This window comes from Erythrolamprus reginae, chromosome 5 (assembly GCF_031021105.1).
Source record: "Erythrolamprus reginae isolate rEryReg1 chromosome 5, rEryReg1.hap1, whole genome shotgun sequence".
Classification (NCBI taxonomy): Eukaryota; Metazoa; Chordata; class Lepidosauria; order Squamata; family Dipsadidae; genus Erythrolamprus; species Erythrolamprus reginae.
This window is the reverse complement of record NC_091954.1, coordinates 64,839,037-64,857,780: the sequence shown is the minus strand read 5'-3', so window position 1 is coordinate 64,857,780 and position 18,744 is coordinate 64,839,037. Positions and strand designations below refer to the sequence as shown.

General features: G+C 42.1%; 1 protein-coding gene across 1 annotated transcript in view; it reads right to left on the bottom strand.

The window, feature by feature from the left end:
* LZTS2 (leucine zipper tumor suppressor 2) overlaps window positions 1-18,167 on the bottom strand; it is a 107,451-nt gene extending 89,284 nt beyond the window's left edge. Inside the window, exon 1 of the mRNA XM_070752854.1 lies at window positions 18,054-18,167. The gene's annotated coding sequence lies outside the window, so the exon portion shown is untranslated. The remainder of the gene's footprint in view (window positions 1-18,053) is intronic.
* Between the last annotated feature and the right edge of the window lie 577 nt (window positions 18,168-18,744).

Here is an 18,744-nt window from a genome sequence, read left to right as displayed (position 1 = left end):
AACTTCAGCCTGATGATGGTGGATGTGATTTCACCGAAACGTCGCATAAACATGCAAAATATTACACAGGGCAAAACCCGAACTCAGAACAATCTACATACATATACCCGTGAAAATTTACGAAAACAAATATATATATATATATATATATATATACACACACACACACACACACACACACACACACATACTGTATATACATATATATATATATATATATATATACCCACTAAAACCCTCATTGTGTATTGGACAAAATAAATAAATAAATAAAATTAGGTCTTAAAAGCGAACTATGCACCCGGTGTCTGATTATTTCCTAAAACATCAAGCAAAAATTAAAACTTAGAAGCTCCAGCAAAACATCCACGCGACTCCTTTTCCTGTGGATCCTGTGATAAATCTAAACTATCATTTTAGCAGGTTTTCATAATAAGCTATCAATCCAGTTGCCAAATAAAAGCTAAGCAGCATCATAAAATACATAAGCAAAATCTAAATCACTCCTTCTCAAAATTCATCAATCTTTCCTTCTTTTGACCAGTGCAATTTAGATATCAAAATAATTTTAAATTGTTAAATAAGATTTTTTCCCCTTGTACTTTCCATCACTTTTATCATTCTTCCACTCTATAATTATGTGCGCTCTTAATCTGGCTGCTTCACTGTAGAATTCTCTACCCAGAAAGCTAGTGTGGGCACCCAAGTTAAAAGCACAAGCAATTAATTTTAACAGCAGCCTAATAGAATTTGTTTTCTCTTCTGAACATATCTGAGACTCCTTCCCTCTAGGCAACATTAAGATTCAAATTGTGCCTAGAAAATTGAGTTCTATCACCACTACTACATTTCGCATCTCGTACCACATGCTTGGCACGCGAGTAGGCAGGGAAGATGTGCAAAACAGATGTAATTTGACCTTAATGGACAACCACCAAAGATGCTTGTCCTTGCAGGAAAATGAGAGAGGACACATTCTTCTAGAGGATGCTGGCTGGGGAATTCTGGGAGTTGAAGTCCAAATATCTTCAAGTTGCCAAGGTTGGGAAACACTGTTCTAGAGTAAAAACTACTTGTAGCTTCAAGGTGAATTCTATTGCTGTCCTCCACACTGGCATTTCAAGTCCCCCTTCAACAAAACCAGTTTCAAGGCAAAACTCTTCTACTCAGAATAGCCAAACATTCATCTGCAGTTAATCAAAATACACCAGGAAAAACTTACTTGAAAAGTGTTCGGAAACTTCAGATTGTGCAGAACGCGGCCGCGAGAGCCATCGTGGGGCTTCCCAGATTCACCCACGTTTCTACAACACTCTGTGGCCTGCATTGGCTGCCGATCAGTTTCCGGTCACAATTCACAGTGTTGGTTATGACCTTTAAAGCCCTACATGGCATTGGACCAGAATACCTCCGGAACCGCCTGCTACCGCACGAATCCCAGCGACCGATAAGGTCCCACAGAGTTGGCCTTCTCCGGGTCCCGTCGACTAAACAATGTTGTTTGGCGGGCCCCAGGGGAAGAGCCTTCTTTGTGGCGGCCCCGGTCCTCTGGAATCAACTCCCCCCAGAGATTAAAACTGCCCCCACCCTCCTTGTCTTTTGTAAACTACTCCAGACCCACCTATACCGCCAGGCATGGGGGAGTTGAGACACCTTTCCCCCAGGCACTTTATATTTTATGTTTGGTATGTATGTGCTGTTTGGTTTTTAAATATGATAGGGTTTTATATGCTTATTTTTTAAGATTAGATTTGTTTGGGGTAGTGATTTCTGACAGTCTCAAAATGGGTGAGCAGTGTGGTCGGGCGGTAGGAAAAACAATAGGATGCTTGGCTCCATAGCTAGAGGTATAACAAGCAGGAAGAGGGAGATTGTGATCCCCTTATATAGAGCGCTGGTGAGACCACATTTGGAATACTGTGCTCAGTTCTGGAGACCTCACCTACAAAAAGATATTGACAAAATTGAACGGGTCCAAAGACGGGCTACAAGAATGGTGGAAGGTCTTAAGCATAAACTCAATCTGTATAGTCTGGAGGACAGAAGGAAATGGGGGCATGATCGAAACATTTAAATATGTCAAAGGGTTAAATAAGGTTCAGGAGGGAAGTGTTTTTAATAGGAAAGTGAACACAAGAACAAGGGGACACAATCTGAAGTTAGTTGGGGGAAAGATCAAAGGCAACATGAGAAAATATTATTTTACTGAAAGAGTAGTAGATCCTTGGAACAAACTTCCAGCAGACGTGGTTGGTAAATCCACAGTAACTGAATTTAAACATGCCTGGGATAAACATAGATCCATTGTAAGATAAAATACAGGAAATAGTATAAGGGCAGACTAGATGGACCATGAGGTCTTTTTCTGCCGCCAGTCTTCTATGTTTCTATTATTATTATTATTATTATTATTATTATTATTATTATTATTATTATTATTACTGTTTCTTCACATTTCTTTCACGCTGAGAACTAGGTTTGTGTGTGTGCTAGTTCTTCCCTTGTTTGCACACAATTAATTCACTTCTGAGTCTCTGCGCCAGTTTCAAAGCCCACTGAAATCCATCAACACAAATCCCATAATTTAGGAGAGCCTGGCATAGTGCTTTTTCATCCTCAACAATGAGAAGACTTGTAGACTTCAACTCCCAGAATTCCCAGCCAGCATTCACTGGCCTGCCAGACAGAATTCTCTATAAGAGTTTATACACAGCACAAAATGCAGAAAAACTCCTGGATTTTTGCCCAGAAAAAGCCCAGAAGTTTATTCTGTCTTTAGCTGAATCACATACAGTTTAGGAGCTCCGGCTATTCCCTTACCTCTTTCCCACCCTTAAATTCCTACAGGCCTTGAAGTCTTAAGTATTATATTACAGAAATATCCAATCATGCTGCAAATACTCAGAGGAAACCACTGAGCAGCTGCTGTCAGTCTAGAATCTGCCACTGGCTTCTAAACAGTTTCGGTTACAAGGTCTGAAGAAAAGCATTATAATCCTCTGAAATGTTACATATGGTATATTTGTTAACAAGACTGCATCCAATAAAAATGCCATCTTGGCCATTTCTTTTTCTCAGGCTTTTGTTGCATATAGAACTGAATCTGGAAAAACAAACAGAAATATAACTACCCTCACTTCCAAAAATCTACGCGGAAGAAATAACATTTTAAAAATTACTTTTTCAAGTACAGTGATACCTCGTCTTACAAACCCCTCGTCATACAAACTTTTCGATATACAAACCCAGGTTTTAAGATTTTTTTGCCTCTTCTTCCAAACTATTTTCACCTTACAAACCCAAGCCGCTGCCACTGGGATGCTCCACCTCCAGACTTCTGTTGCCAGCGAAGCACCCGTTTTTGCACTGCTGTGATTCCCCTGCAGCATCACAAAAACATGGAAGTCCAGACGTGGGGTTTCCCATGGAGGGGAGCCTCAGGGGAATCACAGCAGTGCAAAAACGGGCGCTTCGGCTGGCAAAAGGGTTGAGTTTTGGGCTTGCACGCATTAATTGCTTTTCCATTGATTCCTATGGGAAACATTGTTTCGCCTTACAAACTTTTCACCTTACAAACCTCGTCCCGGAACCAATTAAGTTCGCAAGACGAGGTATCACTGTACTTTGAATTTTGCTATTGGTTGTTAGCTGGAAAAGTAAACTTTTTTTCCCCCAAAAGAGCAGGAGAACAAATGTAAACATGAGAATTATGCTGAGGGTTTTTTTCCTTAATTTGTCCAATGATACATTATGTGCTATCAAACCAATGTAAACTCTTAACAACCAAATATAGTTCAGATTACTATACTGTACAGACTTGCTGTGCACCCGCCCATATTTTATTCTGTGTACTTTAATCGATGTATTCTTTTTTTCTTTTTTTGCGTGAGTATTGTCTTTGTATTGTTTTTTTTTGTATTTATATCTGTAAATAAAAATTAAAAAAAAAACCAAAACAAATATATTTTCTTCAAAATAATCTGTTCTCAGCTTTCTACCTCAAGTCTTCCAATTGTACATTCATTGCCCTTACAGCTGAATCCATCCATATTATTTTCTCCTCTTGTCATCTTCTTTTTCCTTCCACCTTTCCAGAGAGATAGATCTTTGCATAATACTGTATGTCCATATATGATCATTTGAGCATGATTATTTGTACCTCAAGTGACAACTCTTGATTTGTTTCAAGATCCATTTGTTTGTTGTCTTAGCAATCCATGCTATTCCCAGGAGTTTTCTTCCACAACAAATACTGTTTCCCAGAAAATAAAATCTATCCCAAAAAATAAGCCACAGCATGTTTTACGCATGTGCATAGTATTGTGAGCTGCCCTGAGGCTGCGGAAAAGAGCGGCATGGAAATGAAATGAAATTTAAATTAAATAAATAAATAAATAATATACATACATACATACATGCATATATACATACATACACATACATACATAAATTATTACTATATCTTCTCTTCTATTCTTTCTTAGATATATTTTACTATGAGTATCTCCTCTATAACCTTCATCATGTATTTTACTCTGTGTGTGTGTGTGTGTGTGTGTGTGTGTGTGTGTGTTTATATATATATATATATATGTAGATTGTTCTGAGTTCGGGTTTTGCCCCATATAATATTTTGAATGTCTATGCAACGTTTCGATGAAATCACATTCACCATCATCAGGCTGAAGCTGTTAGCTTCATGCTGCTGTAAATATAGTTAGGGTTGGGGAGAAAATTTTCCTTCACTAGGTACAGCCCATCGAATAGGTGAAGCTGGAAATGTCTCTGTTTACCTGGAGATCGGGATCCATGAAACAGGGAAGATCGAAGAGGAACAGAGGAACGGGGTCTCTGCCCTCCGCGGGCAACACCCCCAACGATACTCCACAGGGGTTTTGTATTCCCTCCGAGGGAACACCCCGTAGACTAGAGGAGCACCCAGCCTGCGGTCCCTGACCTCCGTGGCCAGACCAGGGCTGTGAGCTGAAGGTGGGGGGGTCCGCCCCCCCCCACTGGGAAGCTCGGAGGCGCTGTCAGCAGCACGAAGCTAACAACTTCATCTTGATGATGGTGAATGTGATTTCATCGAAACGTCGCATAGACATTACATGGGGCAAACCCCAAACTCAGAACAATCTACATATATATACCCGTGAAAATCTACGAAAACAAATATATATATATCCACTAAAACCCTCATTGTGTATTGGACAAAATAAATAAATAAATAAAATAAAATAAATGCAAGCAAGCAAGATCTAACCCCAAGTATAACCTCCCACTGTGTTGCAGCCAAAAGAAAGCAGAACGGCCATGTGGGATCTTGCTAGACAGGGATGCTGGAGCCATCTCCACGAGGCAAGGCAGATGTTGGGGCATAGGTAACTAGCTGCAGAGATCCTGAGATGCCGGGGATGTGGGGCAGCACCACCACCACTGACCTAACACGAGTAAGCAGGTGCGGGCCTCCCGTACAGGGGAAACGCCTTCCTAAAATAAGCCCTAGTGCTTATTTTGGGGCCCAAAAGAAAATAAGACCCATCCTACACTGCTCAAAAAAAATAAAGGGAATACTTAAACAACACAAGTAAATCAAACTTTTGTGAAATCAGACTTAGGAATCAACACTGATTGACAATTGCTCTCCTATATCTCCTATATCTTTCTTCTATTCCTCTATCTCTTCTTCTATTCTTTCATTGATATGTTCATTGATATGTTCCTATATCTTCTCTTCTATTCTTTCTCAGATATATTTTACTATGAGTATATCCTCTATAACCTTCATCATGTATTTTACTATGTGTATACCCACTAAAACCCTCATTGTGTATTGGACAAAATCAATCAATCAATAAATAAATAAATAAATAATCAATTTCACCTGCTGTTGTGCACATTCAACTTTGTACAGAACAAAGTATTCAATGAGAATATTTCATTCATTCAGATCTAGGATGTGTTCTTTGAGCGTTCCCTTTATTTTTCTGAGCAGTATATATTAGGGAAAACACAGGGTATCAAAAGCATCAATATTTTTCTTTCATTCATTCATTCATTCATTCATTCATTCATTCATTCATTCATTCATTTATTGGATTTGTATGCCGCCCCTCTTCGTAGACTCTTTTTCTCTTATTGCCTTTTCAAACTCCAACTTGTGCTTCCCTAGAATATCATAGGGGGGGGGGGGGGAATGCCTGCACATTTCTGATGGTTGTTGATAGAAAAGGATCAGATGCTGTGATGTGTCACCAAGATCTGTGGACCAACTGCAGCAGAGTTTTTGACTGCAGTTTCTTTACTATTGGCAGTCAACCCTAAAAGGCAAAAGCTGTCCATTAAATTCAATATCTTCACTATCAGCTCTCAGGCGATTTCTCCACTTGTTATTAATTTAGCTTTTTTTATATTTAAACTTTATTTTATTGTGCTTATTGACTTTTATCACTAGAGTTTGCAGACCATTTGCATTTCAGCTAGTGTCATCAACACATTGCATGTTATTAATGTTCCTTCCTATAATTTTAAAACCACATTCATCTTCTTCCAATCCAGCATATCTGAATATACAGCATATTCAATATATTAGCCAAATAAATAAGGAGAGAATATATAGCCTTGCCTCATTCCTTTGCTAAGCTGGAGGCAGTCTGCGGTCTGTCCTTATCAGCTTCCCTTGCACGACCTTTACATGAGGCTATGCAATTCCCATTTTCCACAGGTTGATAAGGCAGATGTTAGATGGGGTGAATGGAAGAGGCAGACAGAGGTAGCTTCAAAACAACAGCTCTTTATTTGGCAACTACAGTGGTACCTCTACTTACGAACTTAATACGTTCCGAGACCAGGTTCTTAAGTAGAAAAGTTTGTAAGAAGAAGCAATTTTTCCCATAGGAATCAATGTAAAAGCAAATGTATGCAATTGGGGAAACCACAGGGAGGGTGGAAGTCCTGTTTTCTACCAGGAGATTCCTAGAGAGGCCCCACGGAAGCTTCTCCCCGCCATTTCCAGCCCTGTTTCCTCCCAGGAGATTCCTAGAGAGGCCCCACGGAAGCTTCTCCCCGCCTTTTCTGGCCCTGTTTCCTCCCAGGAGATTTCTAGAGAGGCCCCACAGAAGCTTCTCCCCGCCTTTTCCGGCCCTGCTTCCTCCCAGGAGATTCCTAGAGAGGCTCCATGGAGGCTTCCCTCCACCTTTTCTGGCCCTGTTTCCTCCCAGGAGATTTCTAGAGAGGCCCCATGGAGGCTTCTCCCTGCCTTTTCCGGTTACAGTTTTGGAGGCTCAGGTTTGTAAGTGGAAAATGGTTCTTGAGAAGAGGCAAAAAAATCTTGAACACCCGGTTCTTATCTAGAAAAGTTTGTAAGTAGAGGCGTTGGTAGGTAGAGGTACCACTGTATTTACAACGCAACAAAGGCTCTGTCTGACTGCCAGACAATCTAGTCCAATGAGGGTGAACCTTTTTTGGTTCACGTGCCAAAAGGTGTGTGTGTGGCTGTGGTAGCATGCATGCACATGCCCCACCCCTTCCTTCACTCCCATGCATGCGCACCCACCACACGCGCTGCCCCCATGCATGCACACAGGCCTTTCTGAAGCCTGGTTGGTAAAAAAACCCCAGAAGTTTGGGGAAACGTTGTGCTGGTTTTTGTAGTCCGGAGGGTTCAGGGCAGCTTCCTGAAGCTCCGGACTACAAAAACCAGCACAATGGCAAACTGGAAGTGCGTTTTTCCAAACTTCTGGTTTGTCTGTTGGGGGATTTTTTTTGCCTCCAGGACTTCAGGGAAGCTTCCCCGAAGCATCTGGAGGATGAAATGGCCTTTCCCAAGGCCGAAAATCAGCTGGCCAGCGTGCGTATACACGCTGGAATTGAAACATTGCAAAGTCTTACATGCCCTCCGATATGGTGCCACGTGCCACCTGTGACACACGTGCCGTAGGTTTACCATGACAGCGATCAGCAGTCAGTATTTGCCCTCCAGAATGGAGGACCCGACTGATGTCTATGTGCTTCCGCTGAGAATGTAACAATAAACATAGTCAAAGGCCTTTCTATAATCAATGAAACAATCGCTAATTTTGTCTTTTTCTACCGTTGAGCATGCAGCAGCTTTTTAAAGCCAGTTCAAAATCAGGCCTCTCTCTCATCTCTCTTTTCAAGTAGGGCTTTATTCCACACTGAATGATCCTATTATTTGAATGATAATTACAGAATTTTGCTAGAATATGAAATGAAATATATTATTTGACAGTTTGTACACTCTGTTTGCAAAGTGTGCACACCCATTTTCCTTGGTAATGGTATGTGGACTGACCTCTTCCAATCTTTGAAAGTATTGTGTCATTCTCCAGATTTGCTGGTGGAGCTTGATTAGGATCCTTATTGGTTCTTTTTTCTGTTGTTTCCCATATTTCTTTATATTCCATTAATTCCTGTAACCTTCCCATTTGGTAATGACTCGCATGCCTATTTAACTTCATCTTCTAGCACTAGATAGTCTTGCAAGTAGAGAATGTTGGACATCGACTTCTGAATTGCATAGAATGTCAGTACATATGCCTTTCATCTTTTATGTTCCTTCAAATAACTACTAACCAGATTATCTCAGGGACCGCCTTCTTCTGCACGAATCCCAGCGACCAGTTAGGTCCCACAGAGTGGATCTTCTCCGGGTCTAAACAATGTCGTTTGACGGGACCCAGGGGAAGAGCCTTCTCTGTGGCGGCCCCGGCCCTCTGGAACCAACTCCCCCCAAAGATTAGAATTGCCCCCACCCTCCTTGCCTTTCGTAAGCTACTTAAAACCCACCTCTGCCGTCAGACATGGGAGAATTGAGATCCTCTTTCCCCCTAGACCTTTACAATTCTATGCATGGTATGTATGTATGTTTGGTTTTTTATATTAATGGGTTTTTAATCGTTTTTAGTATTGAATTACTATTGTACACTGTTTTATTGTTGCTGTTAGCCGCCCCGAGTCTCCGGAGAGGGGCGGCATACAAATCCAATAAATAAATGAATAAATGAATGAATGAATGAATGAATGAATGAACATGAAACCGCTGGGTGAGATCATCCAAGGGCATGGGGTGAGGTATCATCAATACGCCGATGATACCCAGCTATACATCTCCACCCCATGTCCAGTCAGCGAAGCAGCGGAAGTGATGTGCCGGTGCCTGGAGGCTGTTGGGGCCTGGATGGGTGTCAACAAACTCAAACTCAATCCAGACAAGACGGAGTGGCTGTGGGTCTTGCCTCCCAAGGACAATTCCATCTGTCCGTCCATTACCCTGGGGGGAGAAACATTGACCCCCTCAGAGAGGTTCGCAACTTGGGCGTCCTCCTCGATCCACAGCTCACATTAGAGAAACATCTTTCAGCTGTGGCGAGGGGGGCGTTCGCCCAGGTTCGCCTGGTGCATCAGTTGCGACCCCATTTGGACCGGGAGTCACTGCTCACAGTCACTCATGCCCTCATCACCTCGAGGTTCGACTACTGTAACGCTCTCTACATGGGGCTACCTTTGAAAAGTGTTCGGAAACTTCAGATCGGGCAGAATGCAGCTGCGAGAGCAATCATGGGCTTTCCCAAATATGCCCATGTCACACCAACACTCCGCAGTCTGCATTGGTTGCCGATCAGTTCCGGTCACAATTCAAAGTGTTGGTTATGACCTATAAAGCCCTTCATGGCACCGGACCAGATTATCTCAGGAACCGCCTTCTGCCGCACGAATCCCAGCGGCCAGTTAGGTCCCACAGAGTGGGTCTTCTCCGGGTCCCGTCAACCAAACAATGCCACTTGGCGGGACCCAGGAGAAGAGCCTTCTCTGTGGCGGCCCCGGCCCTCTGGAACCAACTCCCCCCAGAGATTAGAACTGCCCCTACCCTCCTTGCCTTTCGTAAACTTCTCAAAACCCAACTCTGCCGCCAGGCATGGGGGAATTAAGACTTCTTCTCCCCCTAGGCTGATACAACTGTATGTATGGTATATTTGTACGTATGCTGGTTTTATATATTAAGGGGTTTTAAGTTAGTTTTTAGTATTGGATTTTTACTGTATATTGTTCATGACTGTTGTTAGCCGCCCCGAGTTTTCGGAGAGGGGCGGCATATAAATCCAATAAATGAAATGAAATGAAATGAAATAAATAAACAAACAAACAAACAAACAAACTGGCATGCTAAGGCATCCTTCAACAAACCACTTTGAAGTTGGAATCTCTGGAGTTCAGAAATATTTTGGAGGCTTTTTGTTTCTCCATGTATGTTCCTATTTTCAGTGTCTCTGCAGATATAATTTTAGTACTTTTTCTTTCTTCTTCTAATTCCGCTCTGAAGTTCTTTGCTCTTTCCTGAAATCCCTGTCTTTCTTGGCTTTGATTTCCCTTTTGATTTCTATCAATTGTTCAAATATCCAGTTTCCTTTGTTTCTCAGTTTTTGACAGTTTCCTTTTTATATTAACAATGTGTTTGATTCCATTGCATTGTTCCTCTAGCTCTGAATCAGTGAAATTCAGGAGTTCAGGATGATTCCTGGTGTTCTTCTTGAAAATGATGCTGATTAAAGTTGATAGCAAAATTAGTTGAGCTTCTTTTTCTTTAACTTGGTGTGGAATTTGCACGTGAACAACCTATTATCTCTTCCATAGTAAGGCCCTGATTATGGCTTTGATATCATAATTGGGCTCTTCTCTTTTTGTCCCAAAAATATAGTCAATTTGATTTCCGTATATTTCATCGGGTATTGCACAGTCATTTTGGCTATTGGAAGACTATGTCAGCAATGAAGAAATCTTTGGGTTGGAAAAAATTGATGATGTTCTTCTGCTACGTTTTCTTCCTTTATATTTTCAACTTCAAATATCCAACCACAAACAGCATATCTTGCTTGCCATTTCAGATTGAATTTGACCATAAATCTCCTAAAACTTCCTTTACTGCTGCATCATTTGTTGGCTCATAAACTTGGGGAGGTGTCACATCACAGAGTTGCCCATAGATTCTATTTTATATTACTAAGTCATTGTCTGAAGCATACCAAGTATTGTCCTTGCGGTATTCTTCCTGATTATGAATCAATTCCTTCTTGTTTTTCATGCCTTAAATAATAATTAATAAATCTTCTGACTGACAGTATCCCATTCTGGATCATTTCAGTTTGGTGTTGCCTAAGATATCAATCAATAATTCATTTTATCTTTAACTGTGTTGAATTTCCCCACATTCGTGGGTCTTATGTTCCCTCACCTACTAATTATTCATTTATTTATTATTTATTGGATTTGTATGCTGCCCCTCTCTGGAGACTCGGGACGGCTAACACAGCATTTCCCAACCGGTGTGCCGAGACATGGTCAGGTGTGCCGCAAAGCTCCTAGGGAAGCTCCAGCTGGGCGGGGTGCTGCCGGTGCCAGTGCCTCCGACCTGGAGCTCCCACTCACAGCTGTCCCCCGGCTACTGCCCGATGCCGCTGTTTTCGGTGCTCTCCTGCTGGGCCCCAAAGAAGGAAGGCGGGAAAAAGGAGAGCTTCATTCTTCATGCCGCGGCATCAGGCAGTAGCCGGGGGACAGCTGCGAGTGGGAGCTCCAGGTCGAAGGCACCGGCAGCGCCCCGCCCAGCTGGAGCTTTCCTGACGTCGGCAGCAAGTGTCCTTTGGGGCCCGGTGGGAGGGCACTGGCAGTGGGAGCGGGAGGGTGCCGGCTGCAGCAGCCCCAGGCAGTCGCGGGGAGATGGCGGCGGCGAGAGGGAGCTCCAGGGTGGATGGAGGCACCGACGGTGGCGGTTGGACGTGCTGCTGGAGACGTACATGCTGGCGCTGCGGGGCTGGCACTGGCTCGCTGGCTGGGCCGGAGGTGCCAGCCCCACTCCCATGCCCAGCGCAGCGCCAGCATATACGGCGTCCAGCAGCACGTCCAGCTGCCACCGTCAGAGCTCCCGCTCGCAGTCAGCCGCTCTGCCGCCACCCTTGGCTACTGCCTGATGCCGCTGTTGTCAGCGTGGTAGAAAGAGAGAGAGACAGAGAGAAAGAAAGAAAGAGAGACATAGCAAGAGAGAGAGAGAAAGAAAGAAAGAAAGAGAGATAGCAAGAGAGAGAGTGAAAGAAAGAGAGATAGTAAGAGAGAGAGAGAGAAAGAGAGACATAGCAAGAGACAGAGAGAGAGAGAGAGAAACAAAGAGAGATAGCAAGAGAGACAGAGAGAGAGAGACAGAGAGAGAGAGACAGAGAGAGAGAGAGAGAAAGAGAGAGAGAGACAGAGAGAGAGAGAGAGAAAGAGAGATCGTAAGAGAGAGAAAGAAAGAGAGAGAGCAAAAGAGAGATAGAGAAAGAAAGAGAGATAGCAAGAGAGAGAGAGAGAAAGAGATAGCAAGAGAGACAGAGAGAGAAAGAAAGAGACATAGCAAGAGAGAGAGAGAGAAAGAGAGACATAGCAAGAGAGACAGAGACAGAGAAAGAGAGAGAGAGAGAAAGAGAGACATAGCAAGAGAGGCAGAGAGAGAGAGAGAAAGAGAGAGAAAGAGAGACAGAGAGAGAGAAAAAAAGAGAAACAGCAAGAGAGACAGAGAGAGAGAGATAGCAAGAGAGACAGAGAGAGAGAGAGAAAAAGAGAAACAGCAAGAGAGACAGAGAAAGAGAGAGAGAGACATAGCAAGAGAGACAGAGAGAGAAAGAAAGAGACATAGCAAGAGAGACAGAGAAAGAGAGACATAGCAAGAGAGACAGAGAAAGAGAGAGAGAGAGAAAGAGAAAGAAAGAGAGACATAGCAAGAGAGGCAGAGAGAGAGAGAGACAGAGAAAGAGAGGGAGAGAGAAAGAGAGACAGAGAGACAGAGAGAAAGAAAGAGATAGCGAAAGAGAGAGAGAAAAAGAGAAAGAATGAAGGATAGCAAGAGAGGCAGAGAGAGCAAGGGAGAGAGAGAAAGACATAGCAGGAGGGAAGGAGGGAGAGAGAAAGAGAGCAAAAAAGAGAGGAAGGAAGGAAGGAAGGAAGGAAGAGGGATGGAGAGAGAGAAAGAAGGGAAGGAAGGAAGAGAAAGAGGGAGGGAGAAATAGAGTGAAATGGAGGAAGAGATATTTTTTTTGTCCAAACTTTTCTTTAGCCCCCCCCCCCCCCCGCCGCCACCTCCACCCCCCCGTTCAGTGTTCCCCAGGATTTTGAAAATATGAATAATGTGCCGCAGCTCAAAAAAGGTTGGGAAACACTGGGCTAACAGCAATAATAAAACAGCATATAATAATAATCCAATAAAAAAACAGTTAAAAACCCATTATTATAAAAACCAAACATACAGACAGACATACCATGCATAAAATTGTAAAGGCCTAGGGGGAAAGAGTATCTCAATTCCCCCATGCCTGGCGGCAGAGGTGGGTTTTAAGCAGCTTACGAAAAGCAAGGAGAGTGGGGGCAATACTAATCTCTGGGGGGAGTTGGTTCCATAGGGCCGGGGCCGCCACAGAGAAGGCTCTTCCCCTGGGTTCCGCCAAGCGACATACTATACTATAATTCTGTTTTTGCAGTTTTTGATTCTTTTCCTGCATGGCAGCATCAGCAACTTCCCAAAAGCTTTAATCTTACTACTATACATCATAAATATAATTAGTGCACTGAGAGAACTCCTACTTTTCCTCAGTAGCCTCTTCACTGCCACCCAATCAGAGGGGCTATCATCCAGCAGTATCAGTCCATCAATCATGTTATATTGGCTACCCATTGTTTTTTGTAAACTACAGAAATAGTTTATTATTACCTTCTCTAGCACAGTATTAAATTAAGCCTTTGCCATTGTCACTAAAGTGATTATCTGCCTCCAGCATTTTCATATACTGCTGCTGTCTCATATAAGTGTCTGGCTGCTTTAGCCAGCCACTTGAGATGACCTTCACATCTAAGGTGACTCTGCTGGGATTGTGGACTTTTAGCATGTACTTCTAATGTTCTTTCATCTAATCCAGGGAATCCCCACCCCACCTGAGGCAGCATAGCAGAACTTGGCAGGCTTAGAAACCATGCATACAACCAATAAAACTTTCTTCTGTTTTAAAGTTCTACTCCCAGACATAGAAACATAAAAGACTGACGGCAGAAAAGGCCTCATGGTCCATCTAGTCTGCCCTTATACCATTTCTTGTACAGTATTTTATCTTAGGATGGATATATGTTTATCCCAGGCATGTTTAAATTCAGTTACTGTGGATTTACTAACCAGGTCTGCTGGACGTTTGTTCCAGGGATCTACTACTCAATATTTTCTCATGTTGCTTTTGATCTTTCCCCCAACTAACTTCAGATTGTGTCCCCTTGTTCTTGTGTTCACTTTCCTATTAAAAACACTTCCCTCCTGAACCTTATTTAACATACTCTTTCAGTGAAATAATATTTCCTCACGTTGCTTTTTGATCTTTCCCCCAACTAACGTCAGATTGTGTCCCCTTGTTCTTGTGTTCACTTTCCTATTAAAAACACTTCCCTCCTGAATCTTATTTAACCCTTTAACATATTTAAATGTTTCGATCATGTCCCCCCTTTTCCTTCTGTCCTCCAGACTATAAAGATTGAGTTCATTACGGTAAGTCTTTCCTGATACGTTTTATGCTTAAGACCTTCCACCATTCTTGTAGCCCGTCTTTGGACCCGTTCAATTTTGTCAATATCTTTTTGTAGGTCTCCAGAACTGAACACAGCATTCCAAATGTGGTCTCACCAGCGCTCTATATAGCGGGATCACAATCTCCCTCTTCCTGCTTGTTATGCCTCTAGCTATGCAGCCATGCATCCTACTTGCTTTTCTTACCGCCCGACATATTTATTTGGAATAAAATAAAGCCCAGACAATTAGGAGAAATTACTGATGAGTAAAGAAATATAGAACTAGAAATAATTATAGACAGTTTGCCTCCATTTTATAGATGAGAAACATCTAGTTCAAATGATATATTCTGCCCTCAAACAAATTAGATTAGATTACATTACATTAGATTTATTGGATTTATATGCCGCCCCTCTCCGCAGACTCGGGGCGGCTCACAACAATGGCAAAAACAATACATAGTGACAAATCTAATAATTACCAATCTAATTACAGTTTTAGGTTAAAAAATTCATAAAAGCAACCCCAATATATATAAAAAACAAGCACACCATCAATCAATTTGGCCGTGGAAGGGGGGGGGGAATCCCATTTATTCTCAACTACATTTTTCACTGTTAACTGCATCCTTGGCTGAATGTTTTATAGACTGGTTGCCACAAACAGACATTGGGTCTATTGCTAATCCAAACAGCATAAGACTAATCAAAAATGTTGGCAATTTTTTTTTAAAAAAAAAGCAGAAATAAATGCAATATAGGACAATGGGGCAGAGGGTGGTGGTGGACCTTTATTTGATCAGGAGTATTGCTCTGTATTTGATTTCAAGGCAGCCAATTTTTTCTTAAGTGGCTGTGGGGCAGGGACGAAAAAATATTTTGAAAGGAAAAGGAAAGATTGCCAGGAAACCTATGAACCTCTTCATAGAGAGAACTCTATGTACTCTACAGAAGCTTCGCAGAGAAACGTATGCCAGAGAAGGAAATCTTTAGATGTGGAAGCGCAGGCCCTACCACAACACCAAATATTTTCTTCATCTGCCAAGCAACCCTTCTTAAAGTGACAGTAATTATTATTATTATTATTATTTATTAGATTTGTATGCCGCCCCTTTCCAAGGACTCACAAAAACTAGATCAGATCCCGGCAATTATCAATCAGATCCTTTTTTTAAAAAAAATTTAAAAAAAGTTTTTATTTACAAATATACAAAACATAAAAGGCAATCATAACAGTTGACATTGGAATCTATTACATTACAATATGTCTGAATATATAAATTATAGCATTCGATAAACATATAGACTTACAAAAAAGAAAGAGAAAGAAAATAAAAAAGGATATAGAGAAAGTAGAGAGAAAAGGAAGAGAAGAAAAAAAGAGGTGAAGCAATGAAGAGGTGAAAATTATCAATCAGATCCTTGAGCCCCAAGATTTCCTGTCCCTTCAGATCCCCTCAAAATATATCAGCTTTTCCATTTGCCTGCTTTTCTGGACACTGTCCATCCTCATATCTCATCCTGTCTAGTCTTTTCAGACTTTTTCTGAATCCCTAACAACTCCATCAAGTCCAGTATGCACTGCAAGCTCTTTCTCTCTCTCTCTTCCAGAATCATATACTTCTGCAACACAGCCTTTGCCTACAGTAAATACTGCACCTCATATCCTCTACACCAGCTTTCCCTAACTTGGCCTCTTCCAGATGTGCTTAAACTCCAACTCCTGGGAGTTTCGGCCTAACATATCTGCAGACTGCCCAGGAGATGTTCAGTCCCTAAACGTGAGTCATTTCTTAAGCTATTTCTTAAGCTGCACTTAAGCTATTTAGGTATTTATTTGCTGTGTTGTACTCAATTCCTCTCCCATTCCCGGATGTTCAACAAACAGTTCTAAAGCACAAGATAAAGAACAGTAAAACTAATCTAGCTAAACACAAATGTGAAACTGAAAAAGTGTAGCAGTTTCCCCACGGATAAATATACATATTTAAGATGCAGGGCACCGCACATTCAAGACATATGGCTTGTGGCTTTGCCTTCCTACTTCTGTTGGAAACACCCTTTGGTGTGTTCACACAACACGTTTGAAGGTATCACAACTTGTTCAAGTTAGCGCTGTAAGTTCACACGAAATGCTAAACCACCTAGAAGAAAATTAGGATATCTAGATAACAAAATTAGAGGTCAAGGCCTAGTGGGTTTGATGCATGCAGGAAGTAATTAATTGGGAACTAAATTTTTTTTGGGGGGGAGGCAATTATAATCGGCTTACTAACTCGATACTGTTTTTATTGTATTATGAAAGCATTTCTGTTGGAAACACCCTTTGGTGCGTTCACACAACACGTTTGAAGGAATCACAACTTGTTCAAGTCGGCACTGTAAGTTCACACAACATGCTAAACCACTACCAATTAGAAGAAAATTAGATATCTAGATGACAAAATTAGAGATCAAGGTCTAGTGCAGTGGTTCTGAACCTTGGGGTCGGGACCCTTTTGGGGGTCGAATGACCATTTCACAGGGATGGCCTAAGACCAGGGGTCCCCAAACTTGGCCACTTGAAGACTTGTGGACTTCAACTCCCAGAATTCTCCAGCCAGCATAGCTGGCTGGAGAATTCTGGGAGTTGAAGTCCACAAGTCTTCAAGTGGCCATGTTTGAGGACTTCTGCCTAAGACCATGGGGAAAGACAAATTTCCAATGGTGTTAGCAACTAAAGCTTCTATTCTGGCATCTTGGAACATATTTTTACAATCCAACCAATCAGGTGTTTACTGGGGGGTGTCCCTCTGACCTCTTGCCAATCAGCTTAAAGATCTGTTGGAAGAATTGGCGCTAAACTTATAGTTGGGGGTCACCACAAGATGTATTAAGGGGTCGCGGCATTAGAAAGGTTGAGAACCACTGGTCTAGTGGGTCTGATGAATGTAGGAAGTAATTAATTGGGAACTAATTTTTTGGGGGGGAAAGCAATTATAATTGGCTTACTAACTCAATACTGTATTATGAAAGTATTTTGAAATGTATTGAAAAAGTTTGTATAGAGAAAAAATTTAAAAATTACCCCAAATGGGGGGGAAATGACATGCTAAACTATGCAGTGAAGTTCCTTTAACATGCAAGAAAGTGGTCGGCTAAAGCAGTGTTTCCCAACCTTGGCAACTTGAAGATATTTGGACTTCAACTCCCAGAATTCCCCAGCCAGCAGACGCTGGCTGGGGAATTCTGGGAGTTGAAGTCCAAATATCTTCAAGTTGCCAAGGTTGGGAAACACTGGGCTAAGGAACTCTAAAATGCTCGAATCGGTTTCCTCACAAATACAAAAACAACTCTTGCCCTCTGTTTCTCTTCCGCAGACGCCACCGAGGTCCTGCCTTCAACAATCACACCCCTTTTTTCTTCATTTTCTAACCCCCCCTTCCCCCCCCCGCCTTGCTTTTAAGCAGCTGCACACTCACCCTGGCGAATTCCGAGCGTCAGGACAGCCGATTCCAGTGTCCGGCTCCCGTCGCCCACCCCATTCGACTGCCGCCCCAACTTCTCTCCATGCTCTGCCTCAGCTTCAGGCTCCGCCCGGCTGCCAACCCCCCCCTAAAGCCTCCCCAGAAAGGCAGCCAGTCGAGCGGACGTAGAGAGGCGAAGGGCCGGGCTCGGGGGACTCTCGACAACCGGCAGCCGGCCTCGGATGATCCAAAGCGATGATAGTGACGCGAGAAGGCGCTGGGAATCGTGAGGAGTGAAATTGCTTGCATAAACAAGACGCTGTGCAATAAGGATCCTTAGTCAACTTTCTCTCTTAATATCCAGACTGACTATGAACAATTAGGAACATTGGTCTTGCTTGCTTTAATAATGAAACAACAGGATCTACATGATTTCTATAAGTTATTTCTATAAGTTATAGCCGCCCCGAGTCTACGGAGAGGGGCGGCATACAAATCTAATAAATAATAATAATAATAATAATAATAATAATAATAATAATAATAATAACAACAACAATAACAATAACAATAATAATAATAATAATAATAATAATAATAATAATAACAACAACAACAACAATTATTATTATTATTATTATTATTTGAATATTTTTTTAAAAACACTAAAGTGCTCTAAGTACCATTACATCAAATGCCGAAGCAC